The following is a 6735-nucleotide window of genomic DNA, read 5'->3' as shown; positions in this document are numbered from 1 at the left end:
ACCAGGAACATCTTGATGTGACCAGAGCCAAACCAGGAACATCTTGATGTGACCTGAACCAAACCAGGAACATGTAGATGTGACAAGACCCAAACCAGGAACATGTAGATGTGACAAGACCCAAACCAGGAACAATCACTGGATTGTCTGGTCCAGTATTTACAGTCCGTTGTCAAATAGCTGGAATATTGCTGAGTTCTGTGTTAAACAACAAAACAAACAATAAATACCATACACTCTGACTCATAATCATCTACATGGCAGAGCAAGGCAGAAGTGAAGAATGTCAGGAGGTCTTGCCACCAAAACTGAATTAAAACATCTGTAATGTCCTTGTCACTTGGCTAGGCTCCACCACCGCCTTGTGCAATCTGCCAGGCAGGATAGTTAAATCGCTGTTTACAAACCTGGTCGCTGTTACTCATTAAATCAGTAGAATTCATTTTTCTCTTGCTTTATTGTCCATCCTAGACTTTAGCGGGTAGGACAAGAGGATGACCTGTGAAGATAGAATAGGTCTTCAGCAACCAATGCTTGCAGTAAGAGGCGACTAACGGGATCGGGGGATCAGTCTGGCTGATGTGGTTGATGCATGTCATCGTATCCCAATTGCGTGGATCGATGCACATGATGTCAGTCACTGGATTGTCTGGTCAAGACTCGATTGTTTACAGACTGCCATCATAAGGCTGGAATATTGCTGAGTGTAGCGTTAAACAACAAACAAAAGAGGATGTGGAGTCGTCTTTGCAAGGTGAGTTATAATCTGAGACAGGAGTGGGGTAGCCTAGTAGCTGAAGGGATGGATTCGATTGCCAACACTGTACAATGTGTGAAAGACCTGCTGAAAGTGCTGTTACATTCCTCAAAGCAGTGTTGGTTTGCTTGTTGTTTAACGCCGCACTCAGCAATATTCCAGATTTATCACGGCCGTCTGTAAGTAATTGAGCCTTAGAAGACCCATGCCCAATCGGGATTCGAACTCACAATCATAGGTTTCTGGCGTACCTAAGGGACGAAACTCTGCACAGCGAAATGCGGCGCCTCAGACGATTGGGTCACCCGTGCCCTACCAAGGAGAGGGACTGCAGTGCAAGTAAACAGAACTTGGATTGGTGGATTATCAATACTCAACTACTGAACAAACGCAACATCTTGGTTTCTTTCCGCCCCCGCCCAGATCTTAAGGGTTCCTAAAAGCTGTGTAAAGCCATACTCACAATGACTCGAGTGGGAACAGGCTGTTCAGAAACAACTATTGGATTTAGACGTGTCAGTGACTTGGTCTCTGCAGAAACCTCGGTTTTACAGCCGATGGGGGTTCCGGGGTCAGAATAAGCCACAGTATTCCTTTCCTTCGTAAGATTTTGTTGTTGTTGTTTAACGCCGCACTCAGCAATATTCCGGTCTGTAAATAATCGAGTCTGGACCAGACAATCCAGTGATTAATATCATGAGCATCGATCCACGCAATTGGGATCTATGACATGCATCGACCAAGTCAGCGAGCCTGACCACCCGATCCCGTTAGTCGCCTTTTACGACAAGCATAGTGAACTTTTACGGCAAGCATGGGTTGCTGAAGACCTATTCTACCCCGGAATCTTCACGGGTCTTCTTCGTAAGAACCAACTCAGAGGTGAATCGGTTACAGTGTGTCACCTGATTGTGTGTCACGTTACCCGAAAGACTTTGATCAATGGTAATGTCTTCCGTCATTGATGTAGTCCAGTTAAGGCTTGTTACAGATCCTTTAAAGAACTGTTATAGGCGTCCTTAAACAACTTTTGCTGATTCACTCAATCGCTGACAATCTGAAGACCTATCGTGACTCTCCGTACGTCTAGCTGTTGACAAGGTTTAGGTAAACAGCAGTACCTTCGCCTCGTGGTCTAGTCCAGAGAGCTGAGGGGTCACTGGTTCGATCCCCAACCATAAATATTATACCTAGCTTTTACGTCTTTATCTAAAGGACTCACTCTTTATCTAAAGGACCAGCAGGATACTAGTGACACCCTGAATTGTTGAACATTCTGCCCTGGTCAAGCAGCGGTGATTGAATGGCCTGGAATACTACGGGCTTTCATTGGAGTCACGTTGACCTCAAGATTTCAAATATGTGACAAACTTCGAACCGCAGATCTTATTCTAAATAATTACAGGACAGATTAACTATAGTCATATAAAATAATCGGATGTCCTTTCACTTTTGAGTATTATTTATGACAACTAATCTGTGTTCTTTCAAATATTTGCAAGCTTCGGAATATGTAAACATACTGTGGATATGAATGACGTCGTTTAAGCCAGTGTTAACACATTTGCATGTATACTCTTTCTTTCGAATTTGAAACTATTAAGTTGCGTGTAAGTCTCCGTTGCTTTTAAGCTTCATTGCATATAGCCGAGGGTGTTGCGACTAAGCTTTTGGAACACGAGTGTATATGTCCCAGTTTAGTGACAGTTTAGCCTAATGGTTAAAGCTTTCGCTCGTCACGCCGAAGACCCGGGTTCGATTCCCGACGTGGGTACACTATGTGAAGCCCATTTCCGGTGTGCCCCGCCGTGATATTGCTGGAATATTGCTAAAAGCGGCGTAAAACCATACTCACGCACTCACTCACTCACTTAACCGCGCATTAAACGGGATTTCAGCTACATCAGGATTTGTCCGCTTGTCATGTTAGAAAACCACATAGCCGCACGTAGACGTTTACCACCGGCACATGAAGGTATTGAGCTGACAAACCAAACCTCACAGTCAAATCGAAAAATGTAAATCCTGGCATTACCAAGGGAACCAACTCTGCAACGATTTAGACCACATGGCCACGGGTGCTGCATTCATTTAACAAACGTTACATAAAACTCAAATGGTCTTTGTCATTTCCCTGATCTGGTCGGTCATACGATACTGAGGATGTTATTCCCAAGCTGATTCCTCATTGTCGTAAACTTAAGGCACATAATCCATAGCTAATTGCCTCGTGCACTCTCTATGAGACAATCTGAGCTCTGGACAGCGTTGTATTAAGCCTATTGGGAAGATGGATAAAGGTGGTTATGTATCTTATGGTGGCTTGTTCGGTGTCATGTGGACTCATTTGCAGAACTAGCTGTCCTTTACGTAACAACACAGCGATCACAAGTAATGTCATTTTCTGGATAGAAGCATTTAGCTGGGTGTTTGGTAACAAATGGTTCGATAAGTCGTCTTCATTGATACAGGTTTGGGCTCCGAGTAATCGAATTATCCTGGCTCGCAGTGTGTGCGTATGACATACTGGACTTGAAATGTTGTGAAATGTTGTGAAATGTTAAAGTTTTACAGATGACAGGTTTTTCCATCGCTGTGTTGATGGATATTCAATTTACATCTCTTTGAAATTGGGTTAATCTTTTCTCACTGGAATATTTCATTGTTAATAATGTAAAACAATGCAGCTCTGTATCCGTTGTTATAACAACAGAAATTATTGTCTAAGAACTCTATATAATGAAAGTCAAATGACGCAACTCTTCCCCGCCACGAAGTGGGGCGGAGATTTGGGTACGGATTCCATCCGTCCGCACGTGCGACTTCAATCGGGACACGCATTTTCAGAAACCGCTATGAAAGCAATGATGACATTTTGCATAAACCATGAGGATAAAATGTAGGTTAAGTTCGAAAACCAGACTCGAGAATGAATAATTTACGCTAGGCTACAAAATACATAAAAAAATGATCATGATCTTAATATCAAACAGCGAATGACAGAAGACAACCAGAGACACTAAAATAAGTGGTGGGGACACAGAAAAGGAAAGTTAGGAATGGCGGAATTCGGTACCGGGGGAGAGCAGTGACCCTCGAGGTTTGAAATGTCTCGCGCGACGATGAGAAACATTTCTTTCTTTATTGCTTTGGCCTCATGGTCCTGATAAATCTTTTGGATAGTGTGCGCAGTACCACCGTCTTCTCTGAAATCACTAGATGACATCTTGAATACATCATTGAGGGATGAATATGTTCTCTGGAAACCGCCATCGAGATATACTATTGAATGCCCCTTGATTCTAATTACCCCTCGACCAATCAGTTTTTTAACAATTGTAAAAAATCATGGATATACGGATGACCATAGACTAAAATCTAGTCTCTGAAATGAACATATCGTACATAAAAACAGTTGTTCAGTTATCTTAATAAAAATATAATAAAAAGGAGCCCAGTAACTCTCTTCATTTTCAGACACTGCAGTGATCTAGACTTGCCAAACATTATAGACTTGCATGGGCTGTATTTGATATATATTTGTATCAGGGTCTGTAAGACAGACTAGGATGACCATGTCTTGTTCATGTAGTCCTTTCCCGTGTTCGAGTCCCCAGTTCCCATGTGTGTATAACGTGTGATTAGCTGTCAGTGAGATAAGGCCTAAATTAGCAATGTTTCAGCCATTTCGTGAAGGGAGATTTCAAATCTATACAAAACGTTTTTAACGAACTGACTGATAAAACGAACTGTTGGTCTTTTTGTCGTGACCATTTGCTGTTTCTATCATATAGAATTTATGGATATAACGGATACAGCGAACACACTTTGTAGTCTGGTTTACGTTCAGTACGACATGTTAATGTCTGAGATGCTCACGTGTCACCAATCAGCCAATCAAAACATCCGTGGCCACGCGCGGCTGGGATTTTATATTGAGATAAGATGCTAAACCAGATATTTCTCTAACTTTCTAAAGTAAAACTATGAGCCTAAGTATTTGAAAAAAAGAAGACATCTTGCAAGAGGATATTTTTTAATTTCTACTTCTTTTCTAACAGTCTGAGACATAATTATTTTTTCGAGCTTTTTCTGGGACGATTTGATACTGAAAGTATCAAAGTAACAAAGACCGCCTCCGTGGTGTAGTCTGTCCGGAGAGCGGAAGGTCTGGGGTTCGATCCACGGCAGTGTCATACCAAAAGGCCTTAAAAGATGGTACTTGTTGTTACCCTGCCTGGCGATCGGCATTAAGGGACTAAGACACAGACACAAGTGCATGCAAGTCGTTATATAAGTACAACAATCTCAAACGCCACGTTAAACCCCATTTCATCTCCCCTCAATCTAAACAAACCCAATGTGGGCTAACATCTGGTATACAGACCACATTTCCTTTCATGGGATTAGTTATCTGTTGAAAATCAGTTACAATCGCAACATATACTTGAATTAAAGCGGCGCAATTGCACGTTTATTCTACAAGGCCTCAAGCATGCCTGATGCTTTAACACTGACCCAGCTTCCACATTGCCTTCCGTCAAGCTGAATCTTTTTTACTATCCTGCTCCTCGTCACCCCAGGCTTGAATAACGTTAAACACCCGTAGGCAGCAGCCCAGCTTCCTCAGCAGAACACAGACAGATGTTAAAATAACTCAATTACAAGTTTTTTTTATCTTGATAGATAGGGTTTTTTTTGTTCTCGGGAATGGCGTTCCTGAGACAAAACAGCAAACACAGTACCTTTAATTTACAAACGAGAAATCGATAACGAGGCAACCAACGTTTCTCTAGCACATCCCACACACTAATAACTTTTGTATTTCAGTATCATCAACTACTTCATGCTCTCGGTGATATTAAACGATGTCTTCTTTGAACCTTAAACCACCAAGGTGAACTTTAAACGACACGGGCAAAGCTAACAATATTACACAGAAACCGCATCCACGCTCCTGATGCAGTGTTACTGGCGAGTTTAGTGTCTGATTGATTGAGAAAGTGAGTATGGTTTTATGCAGCTTTTAGCAATATTCCCCCGGAAATGGGCTTCACACATTGTACCCATGTCGGGAATCGAACACGGGTCTTCGGCGTGACGAGCGAACGCTTTAACCACTAGACTACCCGACCGCCCGTTTAGTGTCTAAACCACACGCTTTGACTACGTAATTACCCGTTGGCATTCCTCGTAAGAATTGGTCCCCAGCGACCTATGCTGGCCGCAGAAGGCGACCAAATGGATCCGGTGGTCAAGCTCGGTGATTTGGTTGATTGCGTGTCATCGTACCCGGACGGCGTGGATCGTTGGCAATATCAATCGCTGTAATGTCTGATTCAGACTCAATTATTTACGCAGACATCGAGCTGGGAACGTGTAGTGTTAAACAACAAACAAACGTGTATAAACTATAGCCGGGTCGTCATTTATTTTTCATAGTTAAAAACTTGCCAAACATAGGCGGGCTATTATCAAGCTCTGAACACTGGAGAATTAAAAGATGAACAAGATGACTCCCTATTCTGTTATTCATCACAAGACGTAGACGTTATCTCCCCAGATGATCGGACGGTATACGACCCTTGACGGGCACCTGCAACCATGAAATTAAAAGACGGCCTTCATTATCAGTCATCGCAAGCCCCGAGCGGCACCGAGCAACATTTGGCAGACCTATATGTATTTACGACAAGCGAAGTGGGCCTATTTTCCGGCGTGACAGTGCGGACGTTGACGCGGGCTGAACATAAAACCTTAACTCGGTGATGAAGCGAGATTGAATCTAGAGTAATTGGGAATTTATGACAATTATCATCCCTGGTCGGTATGAAAGTCCACTGACGGATATGCTGGTAAATCCAAGATAGAGACTTGTGTGAAAGAAACATCGGTCCCAGATGTCCGGCCGCAGAGCGTGGAACTGACTTCTGTGGACAAGTCGATATCTGTACTGAAGTTTCCCACATCAAAGAAAC

Source organism: Haliotis cracherodii, unplaced genomic scaffold (assembly GCF_022045235.1).
Source record: "Haliotis cracherodii isolate W230 unplaced genomic scaffold, xgHalCrac1.p SCAF_3, whole genome shotgun sequence".
Taxonomy (NCBI): domain Eukaryota; kingdom Metazoa; phylum Mollusca; class Gastropoda; order Lepetellida; family Haliotidae; genus Haliotis; species Haliotis cracherodii.
This window is presented reverse-complemented; position numbering follows the sequence as displayed.